The 14704-nt window shown below is 39.2% G+C and overlaps 1 protein-coding gene across 9 annotated transcripts in view; it reads right to left on the bottom strand.

The window, feature by feature from the left end:
* Positions 1-14704, bottom strand: part of ADD3 (adducin 3) — a 126498-nt gene that overhangs the window by 42042 nt on the left and 69752 nt on the right. Inside the window, exon 1 of one of the 9 annotated variants that reach the window (XM_047825310.1) lies at positions 12558-12630. The exons of the other annotated variants lie outside the window; for them this stretch is intronic. The gene's annotated coding sequence lies outside the window, so the exon portion shown is untranslated. Of the gene's footprint in view, positions 1-12557; positions 12631-14704 lie in introns of those variants that run through there. 9 annotated transcript variants of the gene reach the window in all.

Raw genomic sequence — 14704 nt, 5'->3', positions numbered from 1 at the left:
AATAGTACTTGAAAATCACTTTCAAGGGGCGCCTGGGTGGCGCAGTCGGTTAAGCGTCCGACTTCAGCCAGGTCACGATCTCGCGGTCCGGGAGTTCGAGCCCCGCGTCAGGCTCTGGGCTGATGGCTCAGAGCCTGGAGCCTGTTTCCGATTCTGTGTCTCCCTCTCTCTCTGCCCCTCCCCCGTTCATGCTCTGTCTCTCTCTGTCCCAAAAATAAATAAACGTTGAAAAAAAATTAAAAAAAAAAAAAAAAAAAGAAAATCACTTTCAAAAATATTTGGTCGTAACCTGCCATTTTAGAAATCTGATAATTGTTATGGCAGTCCATGAAAAGAGATGTTCATCAATGTCAGAAACTGCTTTTGTAAAAAAAGAAAAAATCTATTTTGTGAAACTAGATTTTTCTTTTCTTCTTTTTAAAGCTTTTTTTCCCCCCTCTGAGAGAGAGCGTGTGCGCACACAAGCAGGGGATAGGCAAAGAGAGGGGGACAGAGGATTCCAAGTGGGATCTGCACTGACAGCAGTGAGCCCAATGTGGGGCTCAGACTCACGAACCACAAGATCATGACATGAGCTGAAGTTGGACGCTCAACCAACCAAGTCACCCAGGTGCCTCGAAACTAACTTTTTTCAAATGAACCATCCTTTAGATCTAAAGATCAACTTTACATACTGTACTGGGTTGAAGGTGCCCCCCAAATTCACATCATTACTTCAGAATGTGACTTGACTTGAAAATAGGGCCTTAATTTGTAATCAAATTAAGATGAAGTCATACTGGATTAGGGCAGTCCCTAAACCCAAGGACTAGCGTCTTTACAAAAGTGAGAGAGATGTGGACACAGACACAGAGGAGACAGAGGAGACACAGGGAAAAAAGCTAGATGATGGAGGCAGAGGTTAAAAGTATGCTGAACAAGCTTGAGACACCTGCCAGCACCAAAAGATAGGAGAAGCACATGACAGGTTTTCCCTCAGAGCCCCCAGAAGAAACCAACCTTGCTGACACACTGAGTTTGGACTTCTGGACTCAAGAACTGTAAGACAATACATTTTTGTTGTTTTCAGCCACTCACTTTGTGGTACTTTGTTATGGTAGTTCTAGGAAACAAATACACACGCTGTTCCAACGGAATTTCCATCTTGATGATAATACCGATTTTAAGGAGACAATTGACCATCGCAAGCAACAATGTGGAGATAGCCAGACACGTTTGCAGAATCAAAGTTATCTCCTTAGAAATAACAGAAATCAAAACAGCAACACGAATGACATTCGATATAAGTTAAGGGCGAGGCAACACAGTTATCTTCACAGCGGCATGACTTCTGCAAACTGCAATTTCAGACTGAGAAACAATGTTTCCAAGAAAATCTGAAGCCAAGAACGTATGAATGTTTTTGTCACCTCAGAAGCTGAACAGAAATTTCTTTGTAAAGAAAAAAAAAAAAAGATTCGCAATGAATGCGTAATATGAAACAGTATTAACACAGCTATCAAACTATAAAAGATTACAGTTTGATGGAATTTTTTTTTCATTTAACCAAAGACGGACTTAAAAAGCCACTTGTTCGGATTAGCAGGTTTCTTGCCATGCCTACATACATGCTATACTTCTGCCCATCTCCCCACATGAGGGACCACTGACCCCTAACCTGCAGATTCGGCATCGTGCCATAGGCTCTGGATCCCTAGGATTACGAAAATCCGTAAGGAACTAGTTAAGCAGCTCATCAAGTATAATCTTACTGCTGCTGCTTCTGCTCTGTTGTTTGACTTTCACTTGAGCAATACTTTTCAAACTCTCTCAGCCCTCTACTCACTATAAAAGGCAGCCTATAACTCTTTCTCGTTTCTGTCAGGTAACTCCAAATATTTTCAAAATTGGACCTAAAGTTGCTACCCCAGGTCTCCGTCTTAGACCCTCTGTTTTCTCTTGTTCCCTGAGGTCACCTGATAGCTTGCATCTTGGCTCAGGGGATTTCTGATGCCATGCAGAGGTCACTGGTATTGATTCCCCATCTAGCCTTCTCTCAATTATCAAAACACCCTGCCCCTATGCTCTGCCTACGTACCAGGGTTTGGCATCTACTGTTGAATTGACAGTCCACACACCTGGGTTCTTTCCCACTGTCTGTTGCTAGGGTTCTGCCCTGTTCTCAAGGATCCGCCTAGATTCCAAACCTTGTCAGGTATGTTCGGCCACTCCAACTCCATCCCTCACACTATCCTTTTTAGTAACTTAGCTTGTGTGTATTTTCATTAAGCAAATTACATCAGAATTTTCAAAAATGCCATTTTTGATGAAAATGTTTTTACGCAAAGAGAGGGGTAAGGGCTAGTAGTCAACATTTCTTGACCATCTAATGTCTAATTTGCTTTAAGAACGTAGCTTGTTTTGGGGCGTCTGGGTGGCTCAGTCGGTTAAGTGTCCGACTTTGCTTCGGTCATGATCTCACCGTTCACAGGTTCAAGCCCCACAGCGGGCTCTGTGCTGACAACTCGGAGCCTGGAGCCTGCTTTGGATTCTGTGTCTCCCCCTCTCTCTGCCCCTCCCTCACTCACCCTCTCTCTCAAAAATAAACAAACACTAAAAGAAATTAAAGAAAAAAAAGAATGTAGCATGTTTTAACTATTTTAATCCCCATAATAACCCTAGAAAGGTAGGTGCTATTCCCATATTCATTTCACAGACTAAGAGCAGAGAGAAGTTACTTATCCAAGGTCACACAAGAGTATGTGTGAGTGGAGATACAGAGATATGAATTCAAGGAGACTGGCTCCACAACCTCTGTTCTTAACCACTGTGCTATTTGTTTTTTAACATTTTTAACGTTTTTATTCATTTTTGAGAAAGAGACAGAGTGCTAGCAGGGGAGGGACAGAGAGAGGGAGGGAGGCACAAAATCAAGAGCAGGCTTCAGGCTCTGAGCTGTCGGCACAGAGCCGGACGTGGGACTCGAACCCACAAACTGTGAGATCATAACCTGAGTTGAAGTCGGATGCTTAACCGACTGAGCCACCCAGGCACCCCTTACTGTGCTGTATTGTGTCTCTACCTTTCACAATTCCATCCCTCCCCTCAATCCCCAATGATGTTTTACAATTTTTAGTCATTTCAAATTTATACCCATTAAGATCCTTTGGTAAATGTTTCCAACTCCTCTCTTACCCCAGGCCCCACCTCTAAGCGAACCACCTATATGAACACCATATCTAGGTCCCTACCTCTAGTATGAATTCTTTGGCAAAATATATATTTTCATAGATTTTTCCTACCACAAAGTTTACCTGAACATGAAAGCAGGTGGTACAGGACCTGACACCGAGGAATTAGATTATTAAGTCAATAATAAGTAAGCAAAATTCCTGGTCATTCACCAAGTTTAATCTTCCACCAAGTGTAATATCAACTACAACTATAATTGTGAGCTTTAGGAAAAAAAGGTAGTTGCAGGTGAGTCCTTTGGATCCTGATACCTAGATTATATATGCCCCATTATTTCATCTAGAACTGTTTGGACATTTATTATCATTTAAAGAGGTCTAGGTTCTGACCAAGTATAATGTAAGATTTAGCCTTGAAAAGTCAAGGGCACCCAGCTGGCACAGTTGAAGGAGTGTGTGGCTCTTGATCTCAGGGTCGTGAGCTCACGCCCCATGTCGGGTGTAGAGACTACTTAAATAAAACTTTAGAAAGGTACGCTTAGTTGATATGAATAAGAACCTTGAAAATATATGTATACCTTTTGATATTTTATGACAACTAATTCATATATGAGAAAAGAGATGGAGATTCTTTTCTGACATTGAGACAATGGGAAGAGAAAAATGATTAAGTCTCTAACCCACAGCTGAAACCTTCTGTCTTAATAAAAACTAAGAACATTTGAAAGAAGACTTAAAAAGTCTAATGTCGGGGCACCTGGGTGGCGCAGTCAGTTAAGCGTCCGACTTCAGCCAGGTCACGATCTCGCGGTCCGGGAGTTCGAGCCCCGCGTCAGGCTCTGGGCTGATGGCTCAGAGCCTGGAGGCTGTTTCCGATTCTGTGTCTCCCTCTCTCTCTGCCCCTCCCCCGTTCATGCTCTGTCTCTCTCTGTCCCAAAAATAAATAAACGTTGAAAAAAAAATAAAAAAAAATAATAAAAAGTCTAATGTCAAATTCAGGAAAAAAGAGAAAGCATTAAATGAATCCATCATTTAATTTATGGAGGAAAATTTAACAAAGAGAACAGACATGCAGATTTTTAAAGGATGCAAAATACCTTTGTAAGGATAGCAGAGAAAAAAAACAATTATAAACCCAAATAACAACTGTCCCAAGAAATAAATATTGCCCTTCCTTAATATTACCTAATTAGAACCAAAATAAATAGCATCTTTAAAACTTAAAGGTGCTAGAGCTTAATAGGACATAAAATATTATTACATCTAATTCCACCCCCTCAATTCTCCATATGATGAAAGAGGTCCCCAAAAGAATGTGACTTCTCAATGTGTCCTTCAATTTATTTCACTTGAGACTTTTCACATTACCTAGACCCACCTTATCTGTTCTCAGATACATAAAACGTATACATATAAAGATCATATGACCTAAGAAAAGATTTAAAATACAAACTGCATTAAAACATCCCTTTAAAGGTTTGGCAATAAACTAATTTCAGAAGCTACTATGCATTGGAGCACCTGGGTGGCTCAGTCGGTTAAGCGTCCTGTTGATTTTGGCTCAGGTCAAGATCTCGTGGCTCTTGAGATTGAGCCCTGTGTCCAGCTCTGCGCTGTGTGGAGCCTGCTTGGGATTCTCTCTCTCCCTCTCTCTCTCTGCCCCTCCCCTGCTCACGTGTGCATGTTCTCTCTGTCATAATAAATAAACATTAAAAAAGAAGCTACTATGCATTAAATGTTAACTTCTATGAAAAAGAAAAGTCACCTGATGCCTCAAGCTCCCATTTCTTGATTTTAAGTAGTTTGTAGGTAAGCATTCAGGGTTAACAACACACAAAACAGATTTTTGGTGTTATTTTCATAAGAATTTAGAACCATTTATACCATTTTTTAAAATAATGAGAATGCTGCTTTTTCAAGTTTTCCTCGTAATTCACTAGAGAGAATAAACTTTATGACTCAGCTTTGTGCACACATGCCTGAAGGGTTCACTTAAGTTGCTTGTTATATTTTAAATTCAGGCTTGGAGTAGGATTCTTGTTTTTCTGAGGCTCACAAAGACTAGACTCAGCCTAGTTCTATAGTGCCTATTTAGCTGGACTTAAAGCCGACATCAAGTACTTTATTGTCAAATAAAAAGCAATCTTCATGGAGCTTAGTAACTTAAGTAGCTCTCCAGAGTTTGTTAAATATTTTGTTTCTACTTTTGATCTCTATTGTCAAGGAAGGGTTCTGTAGAGTTAGCAAGTGTTTTTTTTTTTTTTAATATGAAATTTATTGTCAAATTGGTTTCCATACAACACCCAGTGCTCATCCCAACAGGTGCCCTCCTCAATGCCCATCACCCACCCACCCCGCCCTCCCACGCCCCATCAACCCTCAGTTTGTTCTCAGTTTTTAAGAGTCTGTTTTAAACATCTAAAAGTTAGTATGGACACTATAACCCTTAGGGTTCATGGTTACAACTGAGAAACACAAAGCTACCTACTGTAATTTTCCAAAAACACAATTTTCTGGGGTGCCCGGGTGGCTCAGTCAGTTAAGCATCTGACTTTGGTTCAGGTCATGATCTCACGGTTTGTGGGTTCGAGCCTTGTGTCCAGCTCTGTGCTAACAGCTCGGAGCCTGGAGCCTGCTTCAGATTCTGTGTCTCCCTCTCAGCCACTCCCCTGCTAGCTAGCTCTCTCTTAAAAATAAATAAACATTAAAAAATTAAGTTAAAAAACTCTGCAAGTTTCTTAGTCCCTCCTTCAAGGAAAAAAAAAAAAAAAAAGAAAAAACAACCCACCTTGGATTCCTATCTTTAAAAAATACTTAGGAATCAGCCTGGGGGGTGGGGGGAATTCTAAAATTCGGGCTCTGAAAAGAGGATGGAAAAGATTTCCAAGTTTATCCCTCACAGACTTAGAGGAAAATGAGGACTTACCCAAACAGAAGCCTTTTCCCTGACTGATGCCTTGCTCACATTATTTCTTATATGCTAGGACTGTTTTCCCCTCTAGTCTCCATCCATCCAACTTTTTTTTTTAATGTTTATCTTTGAGAAAGAGAGAGAGAGAGTGAGAGACAGAGAAAAGCAGAGAGAGAGGGGGACACAGGATCCAAAGTGGGTTCTATGTTGAGAGCAGATAACCCGATGTGGGATTCAAACTCATGAACCGCAAGATCACACCTAAGCTGAAATTGGACACTTAACCGACTGAGTCACCAAGTGCCACCATCCATTCAACTCTTAATCCATACTTTGAGGTCTTACTCAAAAGTCAACGCCTTCCATGATGGCTTTCCCAATCTCTTCCATCAGAATTAAGAATTAGCCTTCCTCAGCTCCCCCCCAGTACTGCTCCCAAAACAATTTTTCAGAGTCTGTGTTGCCTTTATTTGAGTAGGTCTGTCTAGCCCAGTAACCGGGTCACCATCTTTTTCCTTTCTTTACTGTCTGCTTACAGTTATACAATAAAGGTTTATTAAACTGAGTGAGGTGAGTAGGACTATTGAATCATAATATCCCATTCTCTACTTCTTTTAGAATAAACTAGGGCAGAGAATTTAGAGCAACCCTAGAAAACTGGGCTAATCATGGTTTGTTCAGAATGGCCAGCTACCCAAGATGGTTGAGGTAATGAATATTGTGACCTGAATATGAAATGTCTTAAGGTGACTGAAAAGTAATCAAAAAAGAATGATGATATAAAAAGAACAATTTAAAAAAATCTGTATTTTCTCCTGGATTTTGAGACTAGGTACAAGTGATGGTACAAAAATGTCATCTTAAAATAAAAAAAAACAACAAACTACTGATCCAATCCATCAGCAAACACTAACTCAGCTGTTAGGTAAAGTCTACAAGGAAATATAAGGCACAGGTCTAGGTCCTGCCTTTAAGGACTTTTCAGCTTAATCATAGAAAGAACTAAAACATGACTACATGGTAAGATAACGGAGAGTAGAAACCAGTTTATGACAACCGTCAAAAGAAAAATATAAAATATCCAAGAGTTGTTAAGAATTGCTGTTAAACAGAATTTTGGGTTAAGATAGTAAAGGAAGATTGAAATGAAAGGTAAGGTCTGATTTTCTTCATGTATAAAGTGAGGTGGTTATAAAATTATTTTAAATACAAGTATCCAAAATTGAATGAGATATATCTCATAAGAGGGCTTGACATTTCATGAGAGAAATGAGTTTGAGGCTTTTTCTTTATACCAGCTTCTTGGTGTGGCTTCCAAAACTCAAAATGGGCCTTTAAGTGGACATTTTTCATACCTGAAAGATGTATATGAAACTATTTAATTTATTCTCGTTTTTTTGGGGCAGGAACTGAGTAAACCTGCAGGAAGCTCATCACCGTTATTAACACATTTTTCTCTTCTTTGTTCTTTTTAACTGTCACGGCCAGCGGTTACTGATGGTCAAATGCATTCTGAAGCCCGGCCAAAAGTTTTTTTTTTTTTTGTTTTTTTTTTGTTTTTTTTTTTTAGGGTGACATGCAAAACAAAGCAAATATTGGCTTAGTTATGACACTTGTTGTTCTAATACATTAATAGCCTATTGTTCACTGTGGTTGTCTCAACAAGATAATACATTGAAAAACAGCGTTTCCTGATAGGAAGTGAATTCCCACTGTGTGTCACAGGACCCCAGCCAAAAGCTGGGCTCCGAAGAAGAAACAGCAGTCCCTTCTTGGATTGCATAACGACCAGAGTAATGATTAGATTTTTTTCTCCTCTTTTACACACACACACACACACACACACACTTAAAATGGTTTTCTGCTTCAGCTCAAACTATAATCTGTTTGACTGACTGTGCTATCATAGGATTGTTTTTCTAAAATGATTGTGAATGTTTTAGACAAAGCTGTTCAACATCCTGTAGACAGCAGTATCCTGTATATTTCCAACTATAGAGAATTTCCTTAGTCGTAAATGCCACAATGGATGGGGTAACTTGACAAAGAAGGTATCAGGATGTGTCATCAAGACACAGTGTAACCATTTTCAAGGTGTCATACAAGCACTAGATGAAATCATAATATATGAGGTACAATAATTACAACAGGTTTTTGTAGATCAGATACATTTAGCTAGGCAAAAACTGAGGCTAAATTAGTCCAACCACCGTTGCTGTCTTTTGTTTAGAGTCTGATTAGTGAGAAACCGACGTCACTAGCAGATCCACACACAGAAGAGTGTGCCCTCCACGGTAGATGACACTGTCCAAACAAGACATTAAAGCCCCCTTGTTTTCATCTATTTTCACAGTCATACTTTGAAGAACTTCCTCTGTCCCAGTTATACTTAACCAGTGGATACTAGAAAATTCTAACAATGGAAAAAATAAGAAGGTTGTCATTTTAATAGATTCCAGCGAGGCTGTCTCTGTCATTTCGGTACTTTCACCACTTAACACAGTGCGTATTCGTAGGCGGCCCTCGATACATTTTGCTGAACTGAACCATATGTCAAACAACTGCTATGAAAATGACCACAGAATACCAATAGGATTTATGTAGCACTGCTTACATAATAAATAACATCTCTGGTTTTAGAGAAGGATACTTATTCAAGGTATAGGAAGGCTATACCTAGGCTAAACCAGCATACAAACACACACACAGACTCCCCCGACCTCTGGGCTGAGAAAATGCCTTTTATCTTCTTGTTGTTAGTAAACAAATCAAACAATGAAGTTCTTTGCCATTCTGCTTTCAGGACAGCTGTCACTTGACAGAATTACAAGAATAAAATGGTGAAACAGGCAATCCTAAACATTTTATGTGTGATGCAGCAAAAATTCCTGCTTCTGTTACTTTTTAACTTTGCTGTGTAACTTGGTAACTTTGCTGGCAGGATGATAGCCTGCAGGTCACCTCTAGGCTGCTTCCTCAGCACCAAATCAGAAAACTTTAGCTGTGTTGAGCACTACTAGTTTTAGCATTCACTGAAACAAGACATGGATTAGAGGACTAGAATATGAAAACAATTTAAGCAAGGGGGCTAATGCCAAGTTTCAAAGCCCTGAGGATTAGCCTTGAATGGTTAGATTCACTGAAAATTACAAGGATCCATTTTAAAAACAAACATCACCTCACTCAGAATCTTCTCCTCAAGTATTCAAGTTTGATAAAAAGATCTGCTTTTTCCTGGAATGGGTTTTATACTTTTGAAATGGGCTTTTTAGAAAAGGAGAGTTTATATAAAATATAATATTCAACTTCTCTTTTTCACATTCTTAAACTTTAAAATAGCTTAGTCCATATGGTAGGTCAAATAAATTACACATCACACAATATACACAAAAGATGTTTTCAATTTAAAGACCAGAAACTTAATATAAATTGGGTTATATAGCTTAAATCAATACCCCAACAAAAATGTACATAAATACTATGGTTGGAAAGGGCATTAAAACTCATCTATTCCAATCTCTCATTTTATAGATGGCAAAACTGAGGGTTCAAGGAGATTAAGTAACCTGCCCACAATCTTACACTCAAGTTACCAGACTTTGAGCCCAATGTTATTTCATTAATCTGCTGAAAAATTACTCCCAGGACAGTTCTTACCCACTCATAAATGGCGGGGACAGAGGGGCGTACCCTTGGTGCTCTAGCCAGAGGAGAATTTGATGAGGGGATTCTCTATTTTTGCACAGCACTATCACCCCTTTCCTATAGCACCTGGGTTCTGCCCCGAAATGGAGATAGGAGAGAGGACTGATACCATATCTGACAGGGGAGAAAGGGAACAACTTGGAAACAATCCAGATATCTATCAAAGGACGACTGAATAAATTATAGTACATCCATCCATACACTGAAGTACTATACAGCCATTAAAAAGAATGAGACACATAATGGTATGTGTTGTATAATTTTGTTTTTTTATTTTTTTAAAGGGCACTCATCCATAGAAATTATCTGGAAAAAGAAAGAAGTTTCCCCCCCTAAGGAGTAGGGATGAGGGATTAGGGTTGCAAAGAGACATTTTGTCATATGCCTCTTATATGGTTTCATCTTTTTACTGTATGTATTTTTTAAGTTATAAAATTAACACTTTTTAGAAGTATGTTAAAGCAGAGAAGGGAACTTCTGTAGAGTCCTGGGAAACCTCTGGTGAGAGAGATAGAGATGAGGGTCTATCAATAGTAACCTGATACTCTACATCTATTCCACATGACACATTATATCCAATTCTCTAGAAAAGACTTCCCAACCCTTTTCATGTTATGGTATGTGTATTAGTTTTCACTAATATGGTATGTATGAATAAGATTTGTATAGAATACTGGAATAATCATGAGAGGATGTGAAAATAGATAATTTTTATAATTATAAAAATAATTAATTATTACAAAAAAAAATAAGATGAAGTATTACTGGAGATATTAACTACTAAATTCCAAATTTTATAAGTTCCAAATAAAATCTACTTAGAAAATCTCCCTATTTCGATATTTAACAACCAACTGGTTGGCAAACTTTGCTCTGGAGCAACTATAAAAAAGTCTAAGAGTAAATGTATTCTCCTGGAGTTCAAGGGGACAGTAGAGATCATCTAGTTCAGTGGACTGAAACCAACATTTTAAAAATGAAACATAAAAAAATAGCAGTGTTTTCTGTGCCGTAAGGGAAACTTATTTCAGAAATTAAGTGGTGTGTATGTGATTTGTGTATTGGTTCAGGATGCAAAACACAATTTGAAATTTTTTTTCTTGTTGAGGTGATGACTTATTAGCCAATTCTGCTCAGAAATAGAATCAAAATGTAAACTTCCAAAATTTCTAATATACACAGTTTATTTAAAGTAAAGCTTTAGTTTTCACGTCATTTATAAGAATGATTCTGGGTTAACATCTAAACATTTTTTGGTCTCAATTCTAATCTAATACATCCCCTTTAGTATTGCTGGAAAAGGCATGTGTCTTTACAAAGAGAAGTGGGGTGGGTATTCTCAGCCGGAAAAGATCTTAGAGAGCTAACCCAAATTCCCAAGTTTCCCTGAAGAAACTAGTGGGGCGCCTGGGTGGCTCAGTCAGTTAAGCTTCCGACTTCGGCTCAGGTCATGATCTCATGGTTTGTGGGTTTGAGCCCTGCTTTGGGCTCTGGGCTGACAGCTTGGAGCCTGGAGCCTGCTTCAGATTCTGTGTCTCCGTTTTCCTCTGCCCCTCCCCCATTCGCACGTGCACTCTCTCAAAAAATGAATAAACATCCAAAAAATTTTTTAAAAAAAGTGAAGAAACCAGTGTCCAAAAGAAATAGCCTTTTGATTACCAGGCTAGTGTTTTTTTTTCTGATACCAAGCTTCTACTTTATTCTTACATCTTTGTGATGTTAGAAAATAGCTAAACACAATTACTACTAATTTTCAAAGAGGAAGCTAAAGCAAGGAAAGTGTACACTTCACAAGTGTAAGTCCAAAAAGGATGACACAATGTCACCCCGCAAGCTTTACGAAAATCTGACATTTTCAACATTCAGCTTTGATTTCAACTGAAGCAAGTTGTTCGTCTTGCTTGTACTGAATGGGTGTGTCTATCCCACAAGGGTACTCGATGAACACGCATGAGAGGAAGACAACAGTCAGTGCAGAAGAGATCACAAAGCAGTCTCTCTCTCAATGTGCCTACTTTGGTCAGTGCATAATTAAACACTCCACAGGCATGAAAACCTAGCTACAGATGGAACCCCAATATCTAAGGGGGGGGGGGGAGTCAGATCCATTTGCAAAGAAAAAATTGCTGAAATGTGGACCTCATTGAATAACAGCAATTCTCTCCTATAGTTCAACTTACTGTTCACGTCACAAAGTCTAGAAAGAACAGAGGCACAGACAAGGCAGGGAACAGAACTTTGGGCTGCAGCCTTCCCCAACTCTTCTGACAAATACCCAACAGCAGCAGGACAAAGCATCATTATGACAGAAATAAAGGCTCTTTAGATGCTGCCTTTTTTTAATTCAATGAACCCACTCTTAGACACAAAGTTCATGTCACGATGTCTCGAAATACAGTACCGCTAGATTATGCTGTTAGTGGGTCCAATAAATTCAGTGCAAAACACTACCTTCAAGCATTTTTATGTTAAATAATTAGCACATTTGGGAAACTACCAGTATTTTCCTTAATTTAAACAATCACTGTGATCCCCTAAGCAAAAACAACAACAGTTCAGTCAATTGTTTAGGAAAAAAAGAAAAAAAAAAAAAAAGCAAACAAGTGAACTAATAGGAAAAAAATTTAGTTGAGTGATAAAGCCGCAGGCTCCTTCCCAAGGAGAGCACGGCATATTACCAGCAGCTAACACAAAACTAACCATCTATCTTATCGGTGCTTCCCCCTAAGCTATGCACTATCAGTTTTACAAATAGACAACCCATTACTTACAAAACAATTTGAAGTTGCTGTACATTTCTTAAGCTGGTTTTTGTGTGGCAATTCTGAAGCAATGCTGCCCTAAAAATGAACCTTGTTTTTTAAACAGTGAGATATCCACACTCGGTGCGGTTAGGGCAAGGGTGGAGCCCACTCTGGGGGAAACAACACACCCAAGCAGACTTCAGTGACAGCACGTTGCACATTCCTACTGCTACCCCATTTCTCAGGGCCTCAGAATCAAAACTAATTGGCTGATGATCCTCCAAGAAATGGGGGCAAAGTTCATGTTGTAGATCAGCCTTCCTGCCATGAAATAAAATATGGGCTCATTTCTTCTTGGGGAAGAAAGTGAAGATAAAATGCAAGGTAGATCATGCAGCTCAGCCAGCAGAATGCGAGGAGGAAGGGGACTGACTACTACAGAGGAAGTCCAACTATGCCAGCTTCTAAGTTTAGCAATAGAAGCTTCTGCATATCTCAAGGTGTTGGCAACATAGCTCACTCTAGAACTTTACTTTTGGCCTAGTTGGCCCAAACAGGGGGCCCCATCGTGAACATAAAAGCATGTCCCACCCTTCTCTGTCAAGGGTCTAGTTCTCCTGGTAATGCAGAAACAATAAAAGCATTTTCTTATCCACTAACTAGCAAGAGTTGCCTTAAAAAATAAGGGATTCGATTTATAAACTTGCTTTGGTAGAATATTAAAATACATAAAAGGAAGAATTATTTTGGTGAAAATCACGAATTTGCATACCAAACTTATATTTTGTCATCACCTACTTCTGCAAATAATTTCATAAGAGTTTTGATTTTTTCTGATTGCCAAAGAAGATATCCTGTAAGATGTACACATACTGCCTAGAAACTTAGTGTTGAAAATAATTTATCAGTTATTGAAACTGTTACCAAACATCTCCTTATAGTTCAAAGTGATTTTAATCAATACTACTCCTATATGTGTACTTGAAGACATACAACCAACAGTAACTTTTTTTTTTTTTTAATTTTTTTTTTCCAACATTTATTTATTTTTGGGACAGAGAGAGACAGAGCATAAACGGGGGAGGGGCAGAGAGAGAGGGAGACACAGAATCGGAAACAGGCCCTAGGCCCCGAGCCATCAGCCCAGAGCCCGACGCGGGGCTCGAACTCCCAGACCGCGAGATCGTGACCTGGCTGAAGTCGGACGCTTAACCGACTGCGCCACCCAGGCGCCCCCCAACAGTAACTTTTAATTGAACTCCTGTAACTCATGGAATAAAAAAATTTTTTTTCTTTTTCAGTAAAATTTTCATATATGCAAAAAAAATAAGCTATATAATCATTTACACTGAATTTAAAACAATGAAAAGGCTTTTGGATAAGACCAGGAAAATATTTTTTTTTTTTAATTTTTTTTTCAACGTTTATTTATTTTGGGACAGAGAGAGACAGAGCATGAACGGGGGAGGGGCAGAGAGAGAGGGAGACACAGAATCAGAAACAGGCTCCAGGCTCTGAGCCATCAGCCCAGAGCCCGACGCGGGGCTCGAACTCCCGGACCGCGAGATCGTGACCTGGCTGAAGTCGGACGCTTAACCGACTACACCACCCAGGTGCCCCAGGAAAATATTATTTTTAATGATACATGTTGTCACATTACCCTTGCCAATTGCTACTTTTTCACAGTGGAACAATAAACCAGTCTGGAGTACTGAACATTTTGATATTTTCTTTTTTTTCCCCTGATGTTTTCAGAGATGGCCTAGAACACTCTCTTTCAGGATCCTAGGAAGGGGGTGCTTGCTGACTGATCTAGCTTTTTGTTGGATTATGAGGTTGCTCTTGCCATAAAATAAATCCATTCAAAAATACTTCTCATAGTCCATGTGATTGAGCTATTTTTCAACCATATATGTATTTATGAACGGCCTGCCATCCTTTGCTCTTTTCCATCTCACCCCCAAACTGAACTCCCAGGTAGCAGATATTATATTTAAAGAATCCCATTTTGATATTTTTTGGATTTGCACTGCTGGAAATGTCTGTTTTCAAGTCAAACTTCACTTTCACAGCTGCAAAGGAAATGACAAGAGAAGAAAAACACAGCCAATGTATATCAGCAATTAATTCCATCCACAACCACCCAGCTGTTTGTGCATGGAAGAATCAGTCTG

Source organism: Prionailurus viverrinus, chromosome D2 (genome assembly GCF_022837055.1).
Source record: "Prionailurus viverrinus isolate Anna chromosome D2, UM_Priviv_1.0, whole genome shotgun sequence".
In the NCBI taxonomy this organism is placed as follows: Eukaryota; Metazoa; Chordata; class Mammalia; order Carnivora; family Felidae; genus Prionailurus; species Prionailurus viverrinus.
Note: the sequence above shows the minus strand (reverse complement) of the source record. Positions and strands in the feature narration are given on the sequence as shown.